This window comes from Alligator sinensis, unplaced genomic scaffold (assembly GCF_000455745.1).
Source record: "Alligator sinensis unplaced genomic scaffold, ASM45574v1 scaffold71_1, whole genome shotgun sequence".
In the NCBI taxonomy this organism is placed as follows: Eukaryota; Metazoa; Chordata; order Crocodylia; family Alligatoridae; genus Alligator; species Alligator sinensis.
The window spans coordinates 5,132,889-5,160,120 of NW_005841834.1; the positions used below are offsets into that span (position 1 = coordinate 5,132,889).

The 27,232-nt window shown below is 39.8% G+C and overlaps 1 protein-coding gene across 2 annotated transcripts in view; it reads right to left on the bottom strand.

The window, feature by feature from the left end:
• The window catches only part of KCNB2 (potassium voltage-gated channel subfamily B member 2), a 343,724-nt gene that overhangs the window by 69,797 nt on the left and 246,695 nt on the right, over positions 1-27,232 (bottom strand). The window lies entirely within an intron of this gene.

Sequence of the window (27,232 nt, forward strand, 5' to 3'; positions counted from 1 at the left end):
TGTCATGTGACACTTAAAATTTCTGTCCGATATGTTAGATTTTTCTTTAGTTTAACTGCAGACATCTTCTCTGTGATACAAGCGGTACACAGAAGCAAATGAAAGTTATCTGTGATACCACCTCATTGAAAATCCTTCTTGTTCTTAATTGGTGAAATTATTCTGGATGCTTTTATATCTCTAATTTAAACACAGCTAATTAAATAATAAACCAAAGAGTTCAAAATTATTCAAAATGGCACTTATTAATAATTCTTAAAAATTACAATAATAAACCTGGTTATGTAAATAAATAGGGTTAATTATCATATGCTGGCAAAGTTACACATTCTCCAAAAAATGGTGTGTTTAGATACAAATGATTAAACTGTAATATTACAACACTAATAGGGATGAATTTATTTCCTGAGTTCTAATTATGTGCCTCCAAAAAAGGTGTGAGCTATGTTCTCTGAAAAGCTAATTATTACAGCAAGAGAGCTTCACTTTCCGCATTACAAATAACTTAATAATCCCTGGAGAAATAAGTGAACTGAAGTAAATGCGACACCGTTCTTTCCACAAGGATAAACATTTGGTCTAGAACAGTTAACCTCTTAAATACTGGGAAACATCATTTTACTGTCCTGAAAATGAATAAGCTTTTTCAAACATTTCGGATTTTGGACCATATAAAACAATCATTTGTAGTGTTTGTAGACAAGCAATTTTTCCACTTCAGTTTTCTTCAAAGAAAGAAAAAAGAAACCTTTGCTTTCATTTTTCAATCTTAAAAGTTATTCACTCATTATTCTTAAAGCATCTTTATAAATCATTAATATGTTATTCTTTTTAAAGATGAAGTCACACGTGATAAAACCACAAAACGGTCCTAGTCTGACATAGCTATCTTTTATGTAATGAAGCAATAAGAGGTGGTCTAATGTGCTCTGCTGTATTATAGTCTAATGCCTGCAAGTAGAGGGAATGATTACGTAAAGCCTGAAGGCTCCCCAAAATTGAAACATAATCAGGTCAAAAGATAAACCTTTTCATAAGAGTGGTGACTATGCAGAGGAGGTAGATAGGCAGATATGTTCCAAGCCTTCGTTTTGGAGTCATATTGCTAAGGACAGGCAAGTCAGTAACACAAATACCCTGCCTGTTATTTTTGAAGTGTTGCTCGAAGGCTGGATACTATGTCAGGCTGACATTGATTTTTATGGGAGATATTGGCAAAGTGAAGTCTAGAGAGACAATAACAGGAACTTGCTTCACCCTTGCATACTGAAATAACAGTTAATTGATTTTATTTATAAAAACTCCCTCACACTCTGGTCAAGGGACTCAACAAACAGCATCAGAAAAATAGCCCCATTGCCCCACACAGTGCCAAAAGCTGAGGAAGAGTTGAATAACCTCTTCTGAAAGGTAAGACCATGTATATCTCATTAACATGTCAGAATTCTTTACAGATATGCTTGCCAGGCCAGGAAGTGAAATCTAATGACCACAGAGAGACATTTTCCTAGCAAAGTATAGCAATGAAGCTGCATCCATCTGGGTCCTTCTAGAGCACCTGTGGATACTTAAGCCCAAATATAGCATAGTACTGGGGAAAAATCAGTACTCAATATAAAAGTTAAGTGCAGGATGGAAATGAGGCTCACAGTGGGTTGGAATTTATTAGTTGGGCTACTAAACAAATCCCCTAAGTTTTAACAAAATAGCAAAGACATTAATTTCTAATTTTATACTGACAGAACACACTAAGGTTCATTAGAAGAGATGATAGTTTCTAGGCATAACTGGCAAAGTTCATAGTCATATTTATGACGTGTTTTGATATAAAAACACAAACCTTCCCAGGTTCTCAGGGATGCATCCACATAGGGATTGGCAGTAATATTCTAGAGTAGGAGAATAGGAAGGAGAAAGGTCTCCTTAGCTTGGGTAAAAATTGTGTGTGTCTCCAATTTCCTCCACAGCCTCCACTGCTAGGGTAGGAGGTATCCTGCTTCCCTTCCCCATGTACCTTAGTGGAGAGGCCTTTACACCACCAGTACTGGGACTACACATTCCAAGAGTATTCCTAGTTGATCGCAAGAGAGAGAGAAGTCTTGCTCCAGAGATGTGACAGGGCAGCTGACACCGGAGCAGTGGCAACTTCCAGCTGTTGACTCTAGCTGTTATTTTTCTACAACTGTCCTGCCCCCTGCTTTAGTTATGCTATTGCCTTGCTCTGCCTATGATCCCGAAGAGCATTGTTAGTCTGCAAACTGCAACTTCATGGGAACTTTCCTATTTCTCAGTGGCTCTGTGTTTAGAAAAACACAGCTTTAGAATGGAGTAACTGCTACAGCAAATATTCTCCTCATTCTATAGAAGCCAGTATACAGAATTACATCAACATCCGAGTATTGCGCTTAACAAATATTGTTTAATATACAGAAGTCCAGACACAACCAAAATAAGGGGGTATCCTGCTAAATCAGGGGTAGGCAACGTTTTTTGGGCAGAGTGCCCCAAATACCTGCAACCTCAACTTGTAAGATGTTGGTGTGCCAGGGCAGATGGCATGGGAGCCATGAGGGTTTGATCCTTGTTGTAGCAGTGCAAACCTGGCCTCTTCCCCACCCTCTGCCCAGAGGCATGGGTGCCAAGCACAGTGTCTTTGTGTGCCACTGTCACTTGTGCCGGGGGTTGCCTATCCCTGTGTTAAACTGTGACAGGAATGAGGGAGTTAGCATCAAAACCCCTCAATCAACCAGAGAAAAATACAGATATATTTCTCTTTTGGATTGCCTAAGAACAAACTCCTGTCACAAGGCAGACTCACCCAAAATAATATTCTGAAGTACAAGTTACCCACCAAAAATGGCCATAATTTATTTACTTTAAAGGGGTAAATTATGGTGTGACCAGAATGGTAATTAACATTAATTATTTAAGATTTAACCCAGAGATTGAGGAAGATGGTTTATATTAACTGAAAGTGAAGGTTTTAGAGGAATCTAATTTAAGTACCTAACATTATAAAGTGGATTGATAGAACAAATCCAAATGCTTCATGTACAATTAAAGTACATGAAAATGAGAAGACATATTATTTATAAATTATGAAATTAAGAATAAGATGACAGCTTTATGCCTAGGGTAATAAGCATAAGAAATACTAAATGAGCCCTTCAAGCAAAGCAATATTGAAGAGAGAAGCAGATTAATTTAAAACAAAAAGGACAAAAGGGTATGATGGACATATAATTAGATAATGGAAATTGTGGGGAAACAATTGTCTGCTGTTCACTTATTCCCTAAACAAATATTTGTTATGTTCTCATGACACTATTTCAGAAATCTGACATAATGGATCAATGATAAAAAATTAAAGGAAAAGTGCTGATCAGTTATAGCCTTTTCATTATATTTGCATGTTGCATTTTTTTGTTTAGCATGATAATTAGACAAATATAAAACTTTAACTGAGATGGATGAAGCTTTTATTTAGTTTTCAGCTTTATGACACAATTTTTATTCTAAAAAGTAATGCCAATAAAAAAATAAAAAAAATAGAATGACTTAATTGGTTTTCAATGCATTAGATGCATATATAGTCTTCTTGGCTAGGATAATGGCCTTCCTGGAGCTAATGAATACTAACAATGTTCATTCAGTCTGGTAATAATGTAGCACAAAGAGATACCAACATGTGAATTAAACTGAAAGGAAGTACTAGATACAGGGCGTGTCTACACATGCTATTAGTGTGCAGCAATAAACTGTGGAGCTTATTGCTCTGTAGCTAATTGCTCCTGGGAGCATGGCTTACATGTGTGCCCGGACCACAGCACATTGGGCCTGGGTGGTGCAGTCCTGGCTGGCAGGGGTCTCTGGGAGTTGGCCTGTCAGCCCAGGACTGCTCTGACTGGGCTCATTGTGTTGCAGAGGAGCTCTCTTGGGCATGAGGGTGCTTAAAATGGGGCTAGCTGGCAGGTAGCTCCTGTGCTCAAGCACCCTTGTGCCTTAGACAGCTGGTTAGCATCTACACAGGCACTGTTGCTTATGAAAAACTCTGGAGCAGGGCAGTACTTGTATTTACAAGTACTACCCTGCTGTGGAGCTTATTAGTTTCCTGAGATGTTTCTTGCATAGTTAATTAGTCAACTGTGCAGTACATGTCTCATGTAGATGTGCCCAGAATTAGGAAATCAGAGCACTGGATAGAAGTAGAAGGAGTCCCGTTTTTGTTTTTAGGGTTTTTGTTTTTTTTTGTTTTTTTTTGGGTTGTTCTCCCACCCTGGAGGGGGGTCGGGCTAGAAGATCTATTAGGTCCCTTCCGACCCTAAAAACTATGAAACTATGAATTTTAAAAGAAGACTAACACATTATCGAAAATGGGAGATTTAGGCAGTTGCTTTGCATCATTGATGATTCTCGGGCAGAGTGACTGTTACGCCTCAGCTCTGTATTCTTGGGCAACCGGGGCACAGGATGCAGTCTGTCTGACTCACAAAGGACTCACCCTCCCCTCCTCTACCTAAACGAAACTGATTAAGATGCAGTGAGAGACGCACCTAAGACCCTCACCAGATAAGGGTGACGAGTGAATCAACTGCCCTAGGTCTCATTTACATGAGAGATGGAAAACAGAAAGCCTGAAGCAGAGACTGCAGTGAATTCTGGGACCAGAGAAGCAGGAGAGCGCTGCATGATGGGGAATCTGTGCTTCCAATGTTAATCAACCCATGTTCACACACACCCAGCTCAGCATTTATCAGACCAGTTCTAATCTGGATTTGCTAAGGACTTTTCCCCCCCCAGACACACACACACAGCTCTAAGTTTAATAGGCATCTCGGGCCGTACATTCCCTGGTTTCCCAGCCGGATTCAGAGGGATTCTGTTTACCTGTGTGCTTGTGTCTGACTGCATTTTATTGTTGCTCTTATGAACTGATTCTTGGCATATGAGGGTGTCAGCCTGTCCATGCTGATCAGCCCGGCCAGGTCAGGCGTGTCACGTTAATTTGTGTGTGTTTGCGTGTATGACTGATTTGGTGATTGGAGGAACCCAGTCCCATTGAGATTGAGTCCTGCAAGATAGCTCCACTGGGGGTGAGGGCTTGCAGAAGGGAGAAATACAGCTCTGTATAGTAACACAAGCAGCACATTGACAGAATCACCAAGACCCTAGAAACTATCCCTAATAAATGAGCACACCCCAAAGTAATGGGCAGATTTGGTAACAGTGACCTAGTGGCGCTTATCTCCTCTCCAGGTGTGGATGGCTGTTGGCTTGCAGGGAGCCCATCCATGCCTTTTGACAGGTCTTGTTTTTAGTCCTGCTGGGTGTCTACACACCTTCCTCACCCAGGCTAGCCCAGGTTTGTTGCCAACAACCTGACCCTGGAACAGGCTGTACTGGTTTACATGGTACCAGACAGCAGATCAAGAGAGGCCTGGCCTAACTGACTGTTGGGGGTGGGGGGAGTGGGAGGAGGAAGGGTCATCTGAAATTCAGGGTTGTCTTACATTCAAGTAAATACAGTATTCTTCCTTGCCATTAGTAAAAGTTCCAACAAGTGGTATAGACATCTGTGTCCGCTGATTGTTGGAAATGTAAAGACATAAAAATACTAGCTACTTGCTGTAAGAATGTCAAGGCAAATGCAGTGTGCTTTGGAAATAGATTTTAGCCATAATAAAATACCTGCAGGACAAAAGTACAAATTAAGGAAAGGGAGAGAAACACAGAAACCAAAGACTTAAGCGAGGAAATGGTAGCCTAAATCACAAAGACAGCAAAAAGTGGAAGAACGTAATAAGCAAGCAAGAGGGAGGAGAATTTGGATTGAAACTTGTTATGAAACCCTTTAAGTAAAACTTTATATATTTTTTTCACATTGAGATTGCTGGAGCATTGGCTATTACATGCACATAACCTACAGGGTTTCTGTAGATCTTTAGTACTGTCATCTTCCATTTACATCTGCTCATTGAAGGTTCTCAATAACGTGTAAAAAATGTTCAGCACTCTATAATCTGACAGTCTGGCAACATTTATGGCACTATCTGCCTACATTTCTAAGAATCCTGCAGGATCTGTGCCTAATCTAAGACATGGGGGACAGACTTGAAAGCACAGCAGGTGCAGGGTAACATTTTTAGAAGAGTGGGTGAAACTTGGATGTTTGGATCACCCATTGGCTTGGGCTCTTGTGCAAACCTCATCCAAACTGCCTGCAGCTAAACAAGCTAGTCCCTCCATGTCCTGTTGGAAATTGGGTCAGAGCAAGCTTTGTTACCACCTTCCTGTTTCTCTTTTTTCAGGTAGCATGGCAGTAATGTAAGAATAGCCCCTCTCATGATGCTTTAGTATTAAAGCTTCCATCCTCATTTACACGCGAAAAGCACACAAGTACCTCAGAGCAAAAAAATAAATAAATGCATTTTTAAGCTAATGGAACGTCCTCTAAAGGGCCCAGCTGTAGGCAAAGATTCAGGTCCTTTCTAGTTTCATTTAAAATGGTTCATCCACTTACACTCATTAAACACTGTTATAAGAACTAAGCAAGAAGGCAGTGGGAAGGCTGTACCACTAATACTGTACTTCTAAGAGGTCTGGATTTTTTTCTTGTTGAAATCAGCTAAGAATGCAAGCAAACTAGTACCAGGAAAGGAGGCCACAGATAAAAAAGAAAAATGGTTAAGTCTGAATAAAATTACTTGTGATTATTAGATGATGCCTACCTGTTGAGCATATACTTTTTTTGTCTTCATTCTACTCTATAGTTCTTTGGATGCAGTAATTCTGATCTGCATTCAACAAAAAGGCCCAGGGAATGGTGAAATATTTCATCTTGAACTTATTCCACCTAAACCTTGTTACAGCTCCACAGTGGGATTTAACTACTGAAGTTCTGCAGGGAAATAAGAGTCCAGTACCACTAGGAGGAAGAGACTGCTGCTTTACTGGCAGGTCTTCATCCAAGAGCAACTATGGCAACGAACTGTCTAGTCACATTGGCCATTCACCTTTTCTGGACAGCACTGACTGCTTTTGCTGCATTGACTGCATATATGGCGTTACAGCTACTTTACTGCATCTGATTCTCCAGTGGAATTCCTGTCTCCAAGGAACTGCAGAAACTAGCTTAAACTGTCTGTAAATGTAGCCCGTTACAGTAAGGCTTATACAGAACTTTAGGATTCATTTTATAGGGGCTAAGAGGCTGGAGAAAAGTGAGGCTAACTTAGTGAAGACATTCAAGCATGCTACATCTCAAAGAGGGAACCCTGGAAAAAGATACAATTTCTTCTTGTTTTTAATTTACCAAGTACATTTCTCAACAAAAATAAGTGATTCATTGTGGGCTCAAACTCGCATTTTTGTCACTTGTTATTTAAAGAAAATTATCATGGCTTAGCATTAATTCTATACTATATTTTAACATTTTTAGTGTAATAAATCTTAAGTTCCATTTAGAAAATGAATCCATAGAAAGGGCAGACAGATGGAGATCCATGTGCTGTTTTGTAATAAGTCCAGCATTACTTAAATAAGATAAATATTGAAATCCTGAAGCCTAAAACTGTTTTCTTCCATAAAAAAATCCTGTGAGAATTGAAGAGTTGCCAGTATTTATGAATTATCATCCAATATATAGCATATTGCTAGGACTATGTGATACTGAATTAACCACCTATAAATCTTCTGCTCTGAGATGCATACATTTCCATACTCTGGTGGCATATTCTTCAAGGCAGTAGTCCCAGGCACAAAAATGGCATAGGCAAGCCTACATCACTTAGGCACATATGAAAATGTTATTCTTATGCTGTGACAGTTTTTCCAGATGTAAAATGGGAATAATACTAACAGAGGTGTTTTAATTTGGTAATGTCTTGAAACTGAGGTGCTGGGATAAAGATACATTAGATGTGCATGGTACAGTATTCATCCCTTAAATACCAGCCAATAACCTAAATAACTGAGAAGAGTCTCTCAGGATTTGTAACATTTCTTACACTGCCTTTAAGGAACGTTGCATAACCTGAGATAATCTTATCTCCTTACCTGAGGCACAACTTGCAAGTAATGAACAGAGGTAATTCAAGTTTCTATTCACAAATCCTGGCCAGGCACAAATTGGCCAACAAGCTGCGATTTCAGAAGCAAAGTCTGACCGGCAAAAAAGACAATATAATAGGCTCTCCCCTGTATAAAGTGAAGTCAATGGGAGCTGGTAATAGACTTAATTGAGGGAAAACTTCAGCTTGAGAAATGCCTCAAGCCATATTATCTAAATCAACCCAACTTGAATTATAGTCCAATCTTAATTTTTCTTTGTGATGTATACCTACATCGAAAGCACTACTGAAGTCATTGTGACAAAGAGGTGAATCAGAGACACAGTCACCTACAAGATACTCATTTGGTTTCTAATTTAAGCATGGACGTGGTTTGAACATAATCATCAGAGCAAACAATCAGAAATGGAAAATATAGAGGTCAAAAGAGAAATGAATCTGACATTTAAATACAAAGGCAAGGAACTGCGTCTAAGTTCCAAAACAGGAAGTAAACGCTGAGTAAAGATTACAGGGCAAAAGTATGACTTATTCATGTGAAATACCATTGAGTTAGACAGGAGAAATCTTCCTTTAATGCCAGTACCATTGCAATGCCAGAGGATATTCAATGGGTAAATGTAATATTAAAAAGTCAATTGTGTCAGGATTAAGTTTTCTCCTGCCTTTTGCAAAGTTTTTTGGCTTTTGCAAAGGTAGACAAACATTACTGAGACTGATTTAAATGACAACCTTTAAGGAAATGTGACAGGGAAGAGTATTTGGAATCTGAGCCTGGCACTTGAAAAGGAAATCATGTAATATATTTGATAAGTGCAATAACTCAGGTGAGGCAGCAGGGAGGCAGGATACAACTAGGGAAGACGAGTAAAAATTAGTCTGCTACTTGATGGCTAGAAAATGGTGTTTAGAGGTTTGCTTTTGGGAATTGGCTTGTAGGTAAAATAGATATTGCATTAGAACAATGGTCCAAGGAAATGGCAAGGGTTAACTGATTTCTAAAAGCCTGTTTGTGACAGTTTCTTCAAGGCCCACTGTGTCTGCCACAGGCAAGCAGCAACACACAGGCTGCAAAACTGAAGACATGTACCACACTGTTTCATAACATGAGATAAGGTGGCACCAGATCACCATGCCCAATTGCAGAGCCCTTGGGATTTCCAGTTTTGGGGAACAGACCAAATTATGAGAAGACTGGCAAAGACCAAATTAGTATGTGTGCATATGATGGGTATGTGAAATAAAGGAATATCCTGACAGGACAGAACATGGATAGTATGATGACCACAGAGAGACCACTCAATGATGCCCAAAGATGAAGAGTTATCACAGAGAGGAAAAAGGAGGGATTCTAGAGCAGCAAAGGGTCCCCGAGAGGGGAACCCGAGGCCACCATGGACAGAGGACACACCACCAGCCCATCTCACCCACCCCATTGTAGGGTGGAGGGGAAGCCTCAGCCTCTGACCTCCACGCTGCTGACACTTGACATTCAAGAGACAACCTCAGAGTAAAGTTTGCACACTGGCCAGATGTACCTTGACTCTGTGAACCCTGGGACTGGTAGATACAGAATTGTTTGTATTATTCTTATTTGCTATCAGTGTATCAATAAAATTCACCTATTATTGAATGGAGAGGTCATGGTTGGTCTGAGGGTTTGGGGTCTGGAACAAGGTATCTGGGTCATAAATCCAGTGCTAACAGTACTAACCAAATGTATGAACATGACAAATCTCTTAAACTTGTCTCTATGCTCCCTTTTTCATAAAGCTAAGATAATTACATTTTGCCACTTCTGTCAAGCACTTGGAAATTCATGAATGTCCTTGAAGCTCAATGTTTTTAAATTCGGGTGTATAAAATTAGCCCCTAGATACATGTGTAGGCATCTAAACAAAAGAGCTAATTTTCAGAGGTTCGGTATACCTTTCTTGAAGTTGAGAGGCCTCATCACTTCTGAAATTTAGGAACAGAGGAATTTGTTTTGAGCATCAAAATTTGAGCCATGGAAGTTAGTGAACACTCAAAAACCTGGCTGGATATCCCAGATCACAGAGGAAGTCAGTAGTACAGCTGCATATACATCCAGTTTTTTAAACCCTGGTTCAGAGGCTTAAGCACAAGACTGCCCTATCTCTCAAATTTTTTGCTGCAGCAAGGAGTTAAAACCAAACACGACCAATTTCAAATAAAAACAATTTGGGAAAATTGTGTAGGTATTTCTTCTCTGATCCTAACAATCTTGAAATAGTCATCTTGAGTGGTAGGATAGCTAGTTTTCATGGTATTTGGGGTAATTCTTAGGCTGCAAACAGGCTTTGCCTTTGTGCCACCATAAACATTTTTATGGTGGCACAAAACCCAAGTGAACAGCCATCTGGGCCATCTTAGTCACATTTGTGAGCATGACAATTCCTAGTCCTAAATTGTGCTGCCTTTTCATGCTCGATGTCTTTTCACTTATGGCAGGAAAGTGCAGGCAGCCTGGGACTGCCCAAGCTCCCCAGCTATCTTAGGCGGGTGCAGCACTGCTGATCCTGATCCAAATGTGACATTTGTTTATACTCTTAAAGACCCAGTGCTTAGGGCAAGTTAAATATATGGACATTTCAGTATATATTTAGAACATAAGGAATTTTCTACATTCACAAAGAACAGATGAAAACATGACCTTGCGTAAGCTTTAAAAGTAACCCCCCATAATGTAAATTAAAATAATCTAAAATGTATCATCATAATTATTACTACTACTACTGCTATTATTATTTTAAAACAATGATTTTAAGATATTGTCATAGTTATTGGAACTTTATTAATGATTTTTGAATGCTTTAAGCTGGCAATACTGGAGAGTGGGTAAAGTAACTTTCAGGCTCAGGCAATTAATTATGCACTGAACATGTTCAGCAATCTCTTCCTTGTGATTAAGTGGCTTCAGAGAACATATGAGAGGATCTAGCTGCAAGTCTCCCATTGCTAGGCTACTTAGAAAAGTGCAGGATTCTGTGAAAATTCTGGACTGACTGCTTCAAAACCTTGACAATATGTTTAGTTTGCATGAATTAGGCAAAACATATTTTGTTTTGTTCAGTGTGCTCTGAACTTTCAGAGTTATATAATTATCTGCTCAGATGGTCCTACAGTCTTATTTTGACTGAAAGAAAAATTGTAAACATTGATAAAATAAATCTAGACTGATTACTTGGGAGCTGTGCCACTTTTTATTATTAAAGAGACACAGGTTAAGGACTTCTTTTAGTGAAGGATATTCATACTTGCAAACCTTTACTTGACATGTTTAGAGTTAGGTATTCAAACCTGTAAGAGATTTTGGGGTTTTTTGAGGTTAGATACTACAGGGATAAATAACAGAATTTCTATTCTGTGGGTAATACACTGACTTTGTAATTTCAATTAGTCTAACATATATGAAAAACCAAAATATCAATTTAAAAAAATATTAAAAAATATATTGCTTCAAACATAAAAAAAATTATTTTTTATAAAATAAAATATTTGGCTCAACTTTAAATCGGTTTCCATCTATAAGATTAAGATAAAAATAATCTGTTTTGTAAAGCACAGACATCTACTTACTATAAGGACTATATGATAGCCATATTTGTATTGTATTGTATTGTATTGTATTGTATTACTTATATTATCTTAGAATGTCACAATAAAGTATTTAGGTAATTGCCTGCTGAATAATTTGACAAAACTGACAAGTTCACATGAAATGTCTGAACTTTATTGAATCAATATTGCTTAATAGAAAACTTTTCTGTCTAAAATTTTTTTAACAATTCTAGTATTCCTATTCACCAGCACTTTCTAGTCCCTTGCAAGTAAGTCTCTATACTAAAAATGAACATCAAGGAGATGTAGAAGAGTTATAGATTTTTCTATCCAGCACACTGTATTATGATTGGGCTATGTCAGAGGTATCTAGTTTTCTATCTGTGAAAACAAATTTGATCTAATGTATTAACTACACATATCATGAGTTATCATTTTTACTTTTTTGCAAAGTGAATATAAACTAGGTGTAAAATCCCATTCTCATTTTGCAGCAACTTATATCTGTTCTGCACAAGTGCAAATAATTGACTGCACAAGTGCAAATAAAGTACAGGGCAGGGGGAACTCAAGCTCATGATGAAGTCTCCATGTAATTATGTACATATCTAGTCTTGGTTATTACAATTTCACAGAACAGCCCTATTAACATGTGTTGTTCACAAATAAAAACAGGCTTTTTCTTACTGAAGCAGCAGACAAAGACAGGCTGGGGGTGATTGTGAAGATGGTTCCAAAGCATCACACACCTCCTTGCAGATATTCCTGTATATTGATTAAAATATTACTGGCAATAGCTGCAGTTTAGGTAGGACATTCATTTGAACCAAGAACTCTAAATAGAACTGTTTTAAAGGAATTGTTTTCCTGGTCAGCTTGAAGTCTATCATCTACTCTTGAATTAATTTTTTGCAAGGGTTTTTGTGTGTGCGTTTCTTTACATATTCCAAGTTCCCCTCTTAACAACATTGTATGTTTTTGTTCTGATGCCGTTATCAGAAAGCCTCTAAGGATTACAAAGGATGTTTGGATCCTATTATCAATGACTGGTTCCACAAAAAAGCACTGAATCTTTATTTCAACAGTATGGTCCTTGGAAGGACTTTTATTTTGTACATGGTGTAAGTGTAGCCATGACAGCCAATGGATAATGACTTCAGCCATGTTACAGGGATACCAGCCTTGTCTATTGCTGACCCATGTCAGACACTTGAGGCCAGGAAATAAAGCTCACTATTCCTGAAGCCATTCTGTGCATCATGCTTTATTACATTATCTCAGGAATAAACGAAATCTTTGACAAAAGTGAAACGTGAAAAACGTCCTTAAAGGCATGTTATAAATGTAGGTTGCAGAGAACTGGTTGCAACACTTCCAATTTTTTGTGGAAGTTTTTTTCTTATTGGAGGCACAAAACAAGCTATTATGACAAAGATATATGTAAGCTTGCTATATCCACGTGAAGGAGGACAGAATTTAGTAGAGTCTGAAACAGAGTAAGTCCTTTTGTCTAGGTTGAAAGGCAGTCTGCACATGATCAAACTTAGGTATAACTAAACTATTCAAAAAGGACAGAGAACCTATTCTTCAATAAACTGATGAAAAGGTTGATGTCCTGGGGTTTGTTGGGGAATACATCCATACAGAACTAGCATAAACAGAAACAAAAACCAACCAACAAACAAAATAAAACATTTCTCAAAGTTTAAAAAAAGGAAACCCAATTCCTTCCATTAATTCCTCCCTCCCTTCCTCTACCACCCTCCAAAAAACTCATGCAAACCTAATAAGCCTGTATTTCTGTCTCATTTACAAAAAGCAGTAATATGACTGACTTTGGGAACACAGTAAACTACAATTTTTAATATGGACATTTTTGCTAAAAGCCTGAGTTTTTCCAACACACTGACTCTCCACCTTTTTCAAATCTGAGTTTAAGAAATATATTTCCCTTGCGTGCGTTCAGCTAATATTAACTATTACCTTAATCCTTTTAATTACCAGTCACCATCCTTTGCAATATCTTGACACTACAAATTTCTGCAATCTTCCTGTCTATGCCTTACTATGCCTGTCACAGCCTTACTATGTTTTATTTTTCTATAAAGCTGTATACTTAATGGTAATAGTTAGAATTACAAAATGTTTCTTGTCTGTAAAAGCTTTTTGGAAATCACATACTGAATATTTTCCAAGCTGTTTATCTGAAATTACACCAGGATTTGCTGCAATTACTCTAAAGGAATGATCTTGAAATATAATGGATAGTTTTTAATAGAGAGCATTTCATGTTCATCTGAGCATCAACACTTTCACAATGTTCTCCAGCTGTATCTTTTTCTAATATTGCATATTGTTAATATAGATTATTATTCACAGTAGTTGCTTACAGAGGTTTACTACTAACATGAAAGCCAGCAGGATCAGGAAGTATTTCACTCCCCTAATGCAACTGGCAGGGTCATTTCAGTGGGGTGTTCATTTGTTTGGAATAGCCAGCTACACAGCTTTTGGTTGTCTCTGTGTATTTGGATGGCAGTAGTCCATCTTCATATGTTTCAGTGCAGGTTTCTAAGATGTGCCAACTTCTCTGCCGACACTGCTTTCTGAAGCTCCCAAGGTGCCTGATGCCATGAATTACAGCATGGTCCTTTGCCTTGGATTCAGCTAAAGTTGATCAAATTCTAAATACTTGTGATGAAACATGGGTCTCAATGAACAAAGGAGGCAAGGCTTCATTCTAAGGAATTTTTTTCAAGGAAAGGCTGTTTCATCAAAAAATTTCCTACCATCATTGTTCCTTACACAAGCATAAAGCTTCCAGGAATCTCTGCTTGGGCAGTGCTCCTCCTCAAGCACCTTCTACCCAGCAAGGCTTATACCTGAGACACAATTAATCCTCAGAATGAAGCCTTGCTTCCTTTGTGCTTTCAAAGTTCTTTTTATCAGAGTGACACAGGCACTGGAGCTGCTGAAACTTGCACATGGCAGTCCTTCAGAAAAACCTGCCTTATCCTCAGAAGCAGGAGAAAGTTAATAAGTAAAAAGTCTGTTTTTGTACCAGTGTGCTCTAGATTAAACTTGAATACCCCAAAGTTTTTTTTCAGAGCCCCAGGCAGCCCTCAAAGCCCCCAACCAATAAATCCTGCTTAAATGAAAAGGCATTAAATAATGATGTGGACAAATCTCTGGCAGAGTTAGTTCCAGACCCTACAGATTTTTTTGATAAGCACTTCTTTAACAAAGATAAAAATAAGTAAATTCACCTACTTCAGCCCAGAACAGTAAGTCCCCGTTACTAGAAATCTCATTTCAGTAACACTGAAAAAGTTTTTGTGTGGGTTTGGAGAAAGAGTGAGAGGTGCACAACTTGAACTGAGTTAGAAATCAGACATACAGATGCATAGGTTGGAGTGTCATCACTATTATTAATTATATTGTGATTTTACAGCCTAAACAGGAGCTTTCAAATTAATACACATGCTCCCTTATGCCTCGCTGATCTAGGGCTTAGCTATTTATTAAGGTGGAAATAGGGCATGAATAACCCACCTCCCTTTAGAATAGCTAACATTTTTCAACTGGAAGATTCTAGTATTAGAGCTGAATAAATAGTAGATCTTGACAAAAGGTTTTATGTATGGAAGTTCCCTAACTTATAAAATGCTGAGGGCAGAGTGGAAAGTTTCCGTGCAACAACTGAGCAAAATTGCTTAGCAATTTTAATTGTTAATAATAATGTTAATGGTAACAGCAATTCTATATGTAACAGTATTCTATAATGTAGGCAGCCAAATACAGTGATTTCCTGAAGCTTTGGTACTGTGGAGTACACCGTCTTTCCCTGAATGGCATGGGGACTGAATTATGACTTTTTGCTGAGAGCAGTCTGAATTACGGATTCAATGTATGTAAGTTAGTTCATATAAAATATTTCTATGGGTTATTATAACCTGGCTGCTTAGCCATATGATCTGCATTCGTTACACTGTATTTTTATGGTGATAAGCCTTGACACAAGGTCTGAGCCATCTTTCTTTGAGAAGCTGTACTGATGAAAATGAGACGTGAACACCCTCTCTCCAAGACACATCATTTCAAACTGCTCAGCTGTTCAGTCAAGTGCAGTGAGGAGCAATCATTACATAATACACAATGGGCATATCTACACATGGCTATTAATACACAGCAATAAACTCAGGAGCTTATTGCTGCCAGGTGCACATCTGCACATACACCTGGGATCTTGGCATGCTGAGCTGGGATGGAGCAGCCCCAGCTGGCAGGGGGCTTCGGAGGTCAGCCTGCCAGCCTGGGACTGCTCTCCTGGGCTCAGCATACTGAGGAGTGGCTGGCTAGGGCATAAGGGTGCTACCGTGCAGGGCTAGCCAGCAGGCAACCCTGCCACTGAAGCACCCCTGTGCCCCAGCCAGCCCCTCCAGTGTCTACACGTGTTCTGTTGCGGAGTTCTTTACTCCGCAGCAGGATAATACATATACTTACAAGTATTACCCTGCTGCAGAGTAAATTAGCTTTCTCCAGCCAAATAGGGGTGCGTGTGTAGACACCAAGACACTTACTGCACAGCTAATTAGTCTACTGCAAAGTAAATGTCTCATGTAGACATACCCACTGTGTAACAACCAAACTTATTAATCTGTTTTTTTTCAGGTTTTAAAGTATATTCTTTATTTAAAAGTATGAAGGATCTACTCTAAAGAGTAGGGTTTGTTTCTTTGTCTTAAAGCCCCATTTAATCAAAAATGAAAGAACACTGGGTAAGCAACCAGCCTCCCATGCAGCACCCTATCCTAAAGAAGAAGAGTTGTGTGAACTCTTTTACTCTGTAAAAATAACTGTTACTTTATTTGTAACATCTTTATGTGCTGTTGCAAGAGAGTGAGAGGAAGACAACTGTTTAATAAAATAAATAGAAATATGCATAGCCTGTCTATGAAAAGGAAAATCTTTTACCCCTTAAGGCTAGGTGGGTAATTGAGGGCTAGGTGGTGATAGGATCTTTTTCCTCCCCATTTTGGTTTGCATTGGGGTTTCTCCATATAGCTTGGTGACTGGGTTGGGGAGAGCTGTTGTGTATAACTGAGGACATGTAGAAATAAATTACTTCAGCCACAAGCATGGGAAGAAGTGCTGCCAGGCTGATAAGTACAGAATATATTGTGAACATAAAGTAAAGCTATGCTTTCATTGCCATTAGCGCATTTTACAAAAAATTACTTTAGACTGCACATTCAGTACATTCATGTATCTCACATCTTGTCTCCTTTTTTGAAACAACAGTCACTTATGCACATATTGCAAGCTTCTCAGATGGCTTGCAGTTCTTTTCTGAGTAATGTTGATCACCTCTTAGACTGCTGCCCTGAGGATGTGCTGCACTGACTACTATGTCAGGTTTGTGTTTACATTTTCTTCCTGGGTGGTGGCCATCACCCTCTTGAACATAGTTCTGAGGAGGTGGTCTGTCTTCAGTCATGTTGGATTTAGGCATGTTCTCATTGGATGTAGGTTGCTCAGAATTGTTAGATCCTCACAGGTCAGCGTTGCTACTTTCAGGCAACTGGTTGTTGCTGTAGGTTGCAAAGCCAGTGACTCAACAACAGGTGAGGCGCGAAATGTTGCTCTGTACTCTGTTCAGCGGTCACTCCTATAGTTTGTAACTGGTCAATGTGGCAACACCAAACAACATTAGGTGTCATTTGCACTGTGTAGGACAAAGGACCAGTTTGTGAACTCACAGCCATAGGCTGCTATTTATTAAGTCCTCAGTAATCATGTGCCAATACTCTTTGACTTAGATGTAGCTGCCAAAGGATGCCTGTTCCCTTGATAATGTGGCAAAAATATCTTCAATTCATGGTACAGGGTTTTTATCAACTTTCAATATAGGATTTATAGCAGCCTTGAAGTCTCCACATACTCTTGCTGCACCGCATTTTTTTTACAATTGGTATTAAAGATGTGCTCCACTCACTGCAGGCTACTTTTGAAAATATGCCTTCTCTTTCTAGGTGATCCAGTTCAGCATCTACCTTGGCATGTAGGCTGTGAGAAACTGACTGAGCTTTGTGAAACTTGTCCTGTGCATTTTCATTTATCATCATATTTACTCAAATCCAGTGAAGTTTTTTCCCTCATTCAACATGGGGAAAAACAAGCCTTGTCCTGGATTCAAGTACTAGTACTCCTGCTCCAGCCCTGGTCCCAGGCTGGAGCTAGAGACTCCAACTGTCCCAGGTTGGAGCTGGGGCTGAGGTCAGCAGCAGCTACAGTGAGTCTGGTTCAGGGGGCAGTGGCTAGGGTCAGGGACTGGGCAGGAGATGGGACAGCAGCACATACCAGGGATTGGGCCAGGGTCAGGGCAGCAGCACTTGCTGAAGACTGGGTGGGCATGGGGCAGCAGCGCATCAGGGATAAGGCTGGGGATAGGAAAGCACAGATCATGCTGAAGGGGAATCAGTGCACATTGGGGATCTGGTGGGGGAGGAGGCAGCAGTATGTGTTGGGACAGGATGGGGGATGGGGCAGCAGTACACATGAGGACTGAGCAGCTATGCGCAAGAAGATCAGATGGGGGATTGAGCAGAATCATTTTGGGGATTTGGCAGCAACAGGGGCCTGGATGCTGGTGGCAGTGTGGGTCAGGTTTCAGGTTGGGGGGACAGGCAGCAGTGGCACAGGCATGGGGGGCAAGTGGTAGAGGACCGAAGTGTGGGGTCAGGCTGCCTGCTCCCCTTTTATCCCCAACTGCAAGGGGAGTGTTTAAGATGACCCTTGAGTAACCAGATTCTACAAATGGAAAATTAGAACAAATTTATAGTTTCCCATCTACAGAATCTATTTTGGGAGGATTGAGTGGGAGTCATCTTGCATTCAAAATTGTCTTGGATTTGGTACTGTCCCGGTTTTGATAGATGTTGAAAGTTCCCTGAACATTTGGGAGGCCTGGTTTAATATACCTTCTGTTGTTTAATTTTTTTACAGGGACCTTTGGAAGTGCCTACAGCATCTATACAGAAATCCAACCCAGGAGAATCTCTTCTAACCTTTCATGGTCTCACAGAACAGGTCCCCCCTTTTCAATGGCATAAGTTTAATAGGTGCCACTTATTATATTCTACTGATGCTGACATCACCCTCTTTGACATGATCTTCTCTCCTGTATATGTTTTTAACAACAGTGGTGTCTTCCTGGATTTCATATTTTTAAGTTTTTTCATATTCTGAATATGAGATAACAGACACTAAGCATCTGTATCCAACTCCATATTAAGTTTTCCCAGCAGCCCAAGGTGTCAACCAGATATCTGATTTGTCATCCTTGTTCACATGATACAGACCCAGACCACTCTTGCTATGGCCCCAATCTGTAACATATACCTTATTATTGCCTTTGTCTCTACTTTATTTTACTCTCTTCCTCATTTCTCTTAGCATGACACACTACCTGGATCTCATTTTTTATTGAAACTCTGGCAGTAGAATTTCTTAAACCAGCAATTAGCTGGAGTCGGAGATGCTTTTCCACACCTGCATAGCACACATCAGACTGCTGCCTGCCCTGACTCTTCCTTTGTATACAGGACCAGATTAACCCTTTAGTGGACCGTAGGCAAATCAACTCATGGCCCCTACTTTTTTCACTCAATAATCATAATATGTAAAATAAGCACTTCTGGGTCCCTTCTTCACTTAGGGCCCTGGACATGTGCCTAATTTGCCTGTGCATTAATCTGGCCCTGCTTGTATATTTAATAACTTGCTCATTCCTATTTCCATAGCCACTCTTCCATACAATACTATGGTATCCTTTGCTGCAGTTTCCATAGCTATTCCAACCTCAAAACCACATTTAAAGGTGAGGATTTCCTTTGTATGGCATCATTAAATAGTCCACACAGAAATCTGTCTCTAAGGGCTTTGTTAATTTCATCCTTAAACCTGCAATGTTTTGGCAGTTTCCATAACAGTCACAAAAGAGGAAATAGATTCACCTTTAAGCAGATTTCTCTTATGGAACCTGAGCCTTTCTGCAGCGATTAGTTTCTTGGGTGCCAGATGTTCTCAGACAATTTTCACTATTTCTTTAAAGGTTCCCCTTGCTGGCTTTCCTGGGGTGAGCAGCTGTGCAGTAAACTATGCGTTTTTCCTCCTGTTAAGCTGAATAATGCGTGTTTCCAAGGGGGAATCTCGTTGTTAAAACTAACAAGAATAGCTTTAATTTTAAATATTGAATATTATATACTCAAAGCAAACTGCTTACAGTCCATAAACTGAATTTAAAAAAAATCAGCTGAATACATTTTAACAACACAAATTCATAGAGATTGTGATCTGCATATGTGGATTACCTACTATTAGAATAAAAGGTTACATTAGCTAGATTAACTGAAAATTATTTGTCCAAATCTGTTGATGAAAACATTCCTCCACTTTTTGTGTGTTGCCTATTAAGTAAAAGGAACATTACCTATTTCAGCCTATATTTAAAATTTTGTTATGTATGGATGAAAGCTGGATGGCAGCCCCTCATTTGTCTTGCTGAGCAGCTTCCCGGGAGACAATAATTAGTGTCAAGCACTCATTTCTTATTGTTATCATGAGTATACAATGCTGGCTCCTTGTATCACTGGTAGGGTCATCCTGGCACTTATATATAGAAGATTAAACAAGATTCTATGGCTTTCTATTTTTGTTATATTACCAAGCTATGCAAACTAAATAACAATCCCAGTCCTACACTCCAACAACCAAATTCATATTTCCTGTAATATTACATGCATTTTGTATATAAAATTAGTTTTTATCTTACAGCAACACTTTAATTGAAATTATAGAAGAGCATGAATTAATCAAAATCAATGATCAATATTTCAGATGATCAAACTTCATTTTCCCATTATCTACACTTCCACACTGAATTATTTAATCCATTAATTATATAGTCATGGAGAATACAACTGAATTCCTTTCTTCTTGCCTATTGACATCACAGATTATGGAGAAAAGGCATTTTAATTGGAAACCCAATTCTACTTACCTGTGTTATACAGTTCAGTATACCTATATTGTATACATATAGAAGTTAAACTACTTAGCAGCACTATCAAGTTTTTCAGCATTACAAAAATGAAAACAAGCAACGAAATGCAAATACACTTCCCTTCATCATCTAGACAGATATCAGATCTAACTCAAAGCCTTGATCTAAATCCCTCATTTTGGATAATCAAAATCTGTACACAAATCTGTTACTTTATAATGGATCATATCCAGTCCCTAGAACTGAACATTTCTGGACTCTAAGGTACCCCAAATCCTGATTTGGATATAAAGTGTAAGAAATGAGTCCGTTCATTATATGCCAGTAGACTTTCCATATCCCAGTAAGTAAACTGGAAATTTCCATTTTCTTTTTTCTTTTGTGTTCTTTATTGTGATTAGAAGAACTAGCATGAAATACTTTTCATGTAAAACAAGTGTAATTTAAGAGTATCCGTTAGGGGTGTGCAAAGTGGGTCCTATTCGATTCGGATTGAGATTCGGCCCGAATCAGGAGCAGTGATTTGATTTGTTGATTCGGTTCACTGTCCCTGATTCAATTTGGCCAAATCCGAATCTGAAGTTTCGATGCCGATTTGGATAATCAGTGATTCGGATACAGACACAGCTTTAAAAGTTTTTTCTACACACCTTTAGGTACCAGGCACAGCTCATGATTGCTGCAATGCTGGGGTACATGGACTATCCCACAGGAGTGCGGGGGAGCCTCCATGTGCTCAGTGGCGAACCCAGAAATGGATCAGAAATACTTCTGATCCATTTCTGGGTTTGCCAGGGAGTGTGCTAGGGGGTCCCCCTGTACCTCCTTGGCTCAGCAATCAGCTTCAGGGGGCCCCCGGGTGCCCTCCCCAACCCAGGAGGCACCAGTTGCTGAGCTGGGAGGGTGCAGGGGGGGCCCCCCCTGCGTGCTCCCTGGTGGACCCAGAAGTGGACCAGAAGTGTTTCTGATCCACTTCCGGGTCTGCTGCTAAGCGCACTGTGCTCCAGTGGGACACTCCATACACCCCAGCATCACAGCATTCACAAGCCCCTGCTACCTAGAGGTATGTGGAAACAACATTTAAAGATGTGTCTATGTCTGAATCTCAATCTTTCCGAATCTCTCCGAATCGATTTGAGGGTTCTGATTTGAGTTGGAGAGTTTAAAGGGTCCTCTGATTTGATTCAGATTTGGAGGTTCGGCCACTGAATCAGGTTGAATCTCCACCGAATTGAATCAGGGACTGAAGCTTCACGCAGCCCGAGTATCCATCTATAGAGAAACACAGATTTTGGCCACGTCTAAATGAGATGATGACTGCGCAGTAGCTTGTTACTACTGTGCAGTAGTGTTGTGTGGCACAATGTGTGACATGATGCTATTGCATAATAGTAATGAGCTACTGCACAGTCAGTGTCACCTAAAAGCCGCTTGGCAATGCTACTGTGCAGTACCTGTGTATGAAAGTACTAAATGACTGTGCAGTAACAACTGCACAGTCAACGTCTTGTGTAGATGTGGCCTCTGTGTGCTATTAAAATTAGCACCTCTACTTTGCAGCATAACAAGTCCAGGAAGACAGTTGCTTCCCACCTTTTTCACCTATGCTTGTTTTACACATTCATCATAAACAACAGTAACAAACAACAATAATGCTTGCTATGGTTGTGTCTAAGGGCAAACCAAGAATAGGCACTAAACAGGATAGGCACTACAGAAATGCAGAATAAGTAAACATTTCTTTCCCAGAAGAGCTTACAGTTCAATGCCTTTTTTTACCAAATGAGCGCATCTGCATGTGAATGTTAATGCACAGCAATAAACTCCAGTGTATATCATGTTGGAGTTTATTGCTCTTGGGTGCCACATTTACACTTGTGCCTGGGACCACAGCATGTTGAGCAGGGTTGGAGCAGCTCCAGGTGGCAGGGGGTTGGGGGCTCAGCCTGCCAGCCCGGGGCTGTTTTGATCTGGCTCAATGTGCTGAGGAGGGGCTGGCAGGAGGGGCTACCCAGTAGGCAGCCCCAGCAGTGGCTTGTGGCTCAGGCAACCAGGTCAGCGATTAGCTGATTATACATGTGTTGCTATTCATGAAAAAAAAACTGTGCAGCAGGATAGTACTTCTATTTACAAGTACTAACTGGCTGCAGAGCTTATTAGTTTCTTGCAGCCTATATAGACATATAGGTGCAAAGATGTGTACTGTGGGGCTAATTAGGCAACTCAGCAGTAAATGTCTCATCTAGATGCGTCCACTTACCATTAAAATTAATCAGCTGTTTTTATCCCTGCTAATTAAAAAAAGGTTTTAATTTCTAATTATACTATAATAAATCAATATGCCAGTGAATTGCTACTTTCTATCAGAAACAGAGTAGACATCAATGGCTGCTTACAGATGTCAAAAAAAACCCTGGCGCTTCACTTTAAGCTCAGCATGCCCCCCACGTCAAGCTCAGTGCATGCCCAGAAGAGGCATTGTGTTAGTCTGATCCAGCTTGCCCAACATCTGTAAATAATGGGTGCTTCAGTGGGGCTTTTTTGTTTTTTTGGTGCTATTATTTAATAGTTGATTGAATCAGCTGTAGATAAAAATGCCAAAAAGTCCTGCCGAAGCACCCAATCTATACAGATGCTGGGAAGCTGGGTCAAACTAATGCACTTCCTCCACGCCTGTTCTCCCTCCCTCCCTCCCTCCCCCTCCATTTCTCAGTCCCCTTAGTTGTGTTCATTTGATGCATATTGCTAATGATGAAGAATCTCCTTTAATTAAGATTGTATGAACTGAAGAGGGAAGATTCAGTTTTGTCCTTACTGTTGCTGTGAAGTTTAGACATCCACAGTGCCCAGCAAACTGAAACCTGTGATATGCTGCGTGGCTATGGATATGTTAAAATGTTATTCTTTAAAAGCCTCAATCAGTAGAAATCTTCAGATCAGAGACAGATTATGCCTCTTCAAATATTATGTCAAGCAGCTAGGTAATGATTAAGAACATTTTATTTGTTTGTATTGTACCTTGCCAGAATAATCATCAGTCTGTATTTTTCTGAAAGGCTCTATATCATTATATTAGCGTAACCCTCACTGCAATTAATTAAGCTTTCCCTAGGTCTCCTCCTATTTTCTTTTAGACCAAAATATGCATTTAGCCACTGGTCCAAGAGTCAAATGAAAGCTGAGCATTGTGTCCCACTGAATACAAATGCGTATCATGCCTCCTACCCTACCCCATCACACTTAATTCTAAGGCACTTCAGAAAGATACTTTTATTCATCAAAAATAATCCTACACACACTTCCTATAGTCCCAGTACAGGGTAATGGAACAAAAGAACTGCCAAGCCCTGTATCATCTGGCCTCTTTTTTCCCCAAACCACATGTTCCTCTACTTCCTGAATCTATCCCCATGTGGTGCCTCACATGCTGATTCTGCTGACAGGGACAACTCTATGGGTTAAGATGCCCATGGAGTATCCTGTTACTCTGAACAAGGAACTTGCAACATTACTGCATTGCAAACCTAAAAGAAAATCTGGAAAAGCAGGGTGAAGTTCAGCAGAGCACCCTGTAAGCTCACACCAGGATTCATGCTTGTATAGAACAGATTTTCTGTGATTTAATCACAGGTTTTAACATTTGCTCCCCATGGAAGTTCTCTTGGGCTTTGTCTGGTTTTATCCATCCCTCCTTCTTAAAATTCTTTGGTTGTGGGAATAGTACAGTCCTGGAAATTTTTTAGGCTGTCAAAATTTAAGTTTCAATAATAAACTTAAAAAGTAAGCAAGAATGCCTGAAGAATGGATTAATTTCTGGGAGGAGCTAAGCCTCTAGCCACTAACTCCAGATGGTCTCCTAGCCCAATAAGTTCTTTGCAATTTCTTCTTTATAGTTATTACATGTCTCATAGCCAGAAAAAATGAAATACCATATTTACTTGAATCAAAGAGAACTCTGAATTTTAAATGGCTCCCCAATAATTAGATTCTATACATAGAAAATAATAAATTTCTTGTAAGTTAGACTCTAATTATTGGGCGTTATCTTAAATCCCCCCCACTGCTGCAGCACAAAAAGCAGCAGTGGGGGGAGAGAGAAAGGAGGCCACACTCCTACCCTTTGTCGCCTCTCTGTGCCTGTGCTTGCTCCTTGCTGCCTGCCCTCCTGGCCATTCCCACTCCCCCCGCCCCTCACCGCACTGCATGCCCTCCCAGCTACTTGGCCCTTTTGCTGCCTGCTCCCTAGGTCACTTGCTCTCCCATTGCCCCTCCCCCCAACCTTAGCCCACCCTGGCTACTTTTCCCCCTGCTGCTTACCTTCTGCAGCAGCTCTGGCTCTAGCAGGCAGTGGGGTGGCCCTGGCCTAGCCCAGCGAGACAAAAGTAACAGTGGTAGCTCCAGGCTGGGCCAGGAAAGGTCAGGGCTGGGGGCAGAGCTTCAGTAAGAGCACAAGGTAAGTGATCAGGGGGGAAGGCTGAGCAGTTTCCTCCATGCACCCCCTGAACTATACACTGCAGGTCTCCCCCTGCATGCTTCTCCCCACGGGTCTCCCTTACATTCTCCCCAAGCCACATACCGCATTGTCTCCTCCATGTGCCCTCCCAACAGGTCTCCCCCACACTCCCTCCCACCACACAATCTCTCCTGCATTCTCCCTGGATGCATATCCTTCCCCACAGCATAAGCCACCCTGACCTAGCCCGTACTCAAATGCAAGACGAAACATTGCTTCCCCCATGTTGATTAAGGAAAAAACCCTAATTTTGGATTTGAGTGAATATGGTAGTTTGTTCAGTCTCCATGTTTTGGAGTGTGCCATATCTGAAATCTTTATGAGCTGCATTACAGGGTGCTTTCAATATTTTTTTTAAGGGTGGCCATATTTAAAAGTATATAACTAACAATGTTCACCTGTATTTTGTAATGGATTGTCCTTCAATAGCTTGTGACCATATAATTATTATCCTTATAGTAAAACTGGTTCCAACAGTATTTTACAGACAATAAGAATTTCTCACTGTCTAACAGCTTATATTGTAAAGACTTTGTCCTGAAAACACTCACGCAGATGTCAAGACATTCATCTGTATAAATGTTTGAAGAATGATGCCTTTGGAATTATCTCCCAAGGGGTACCAGCTGATTGGGCGCTGAAGGCACTCAGCACCAATCTGGCAATACTCTGCAAGCTACAGACCCAAAAAGGACGGTAGGAAAGTATATAAGGGGAAAACATATTAACATCCAAATCTTGCTGGAGTCAATGGGAATTTTGCTGTTGACTAAGCTGCCATTAGGATTTCACATCCTAGGGATGTTTGACATTGCCTTATTAGTTCCAAGTACTTTTGTTTAATATTTATTATGTTTATTGCCAGCGGTTGTGCTATATCAGTAACTAAATCCAAGGATTATGAAGAGAGCAAAAAGAAGAGGAATGGATAGTTGTTAATGGAACAGGACAAACGTCTGTTATTTGTTTAGGTCAACTCTCTAAATGGACAATGCCATGTATATTTGACTTAGCAACGCTATTCAAATAATAAATAACATCCAATTGTAGTTTAAAGTACTTTAAACTGTGTAGATAAATGGTTTCTGATGACTAAGTCCACGTTTTAGAGATGTTCCAGTAAACAGTATTTACATCATGAAAAGTGAACATTAAGTGCAGTACAGTTTGCTGTTTTATACTGGCTTGCAGTAAATCTGACTGGTGGGCTTACTGAAAGTCTAGAAGACAAGAATTTTGAAGAAGTTCTGAATGTTGTTCTAATAACTGTATGTGAAAGATAAAATTAATGTCCAAAAACAGTAAAAAGGTTACATTTATGCTATTATGTGAAACTAAAGTAAGCATTGTTAATGTTTACAATATTAAAAATATTTTGTCTATCACTTGAATGGAATGTGGTAGCATATTCAATCTAATTTATCCCAATCTGAAGTTACAGCTATGTGACCTACTGATCTGTTACTATATTTATGTTTGCTGAAATTGTACTTGTATGTTAGAAAAAGTAAGATATAAACAATTACATGGATTTTGGCAAAAGGATAAAACGGAAATATGTATAATTGAAACTGGATTATGAAACTATTCACTTTGACATTTCCCTTTAACTAGTAATTGCTTAAGTATTATTATCATATTTACATACCATCTTTAAGAAAGGGAAGAAGGAGGATCTGGGGAACTACAGACCAATCAGCCTCACCTCAGTCCCTGGAAGAATCATGTAACAGATCCTCAAGGAATCCATTTCCAAGCACTTGGAGGAAAAGAAGGTGATTAGGAAGTCAGCATGGATTCACCAAGGGCAAGTGATGCCTGACCAACCTGACTGCTGTCTATAATGAGATGACTGGTTTTGTGGATATGGGGAGAACAGTGGATGTGATATACACTTGATTTTAGCAAGGTTTTTGATATGGTGTCCCACAACATTCTTGCAAGCAAGCTCAGGAAGTACAAGTTGGCTGAATGGACTGTAAGGTGGATAGAAAACTGGTTGGA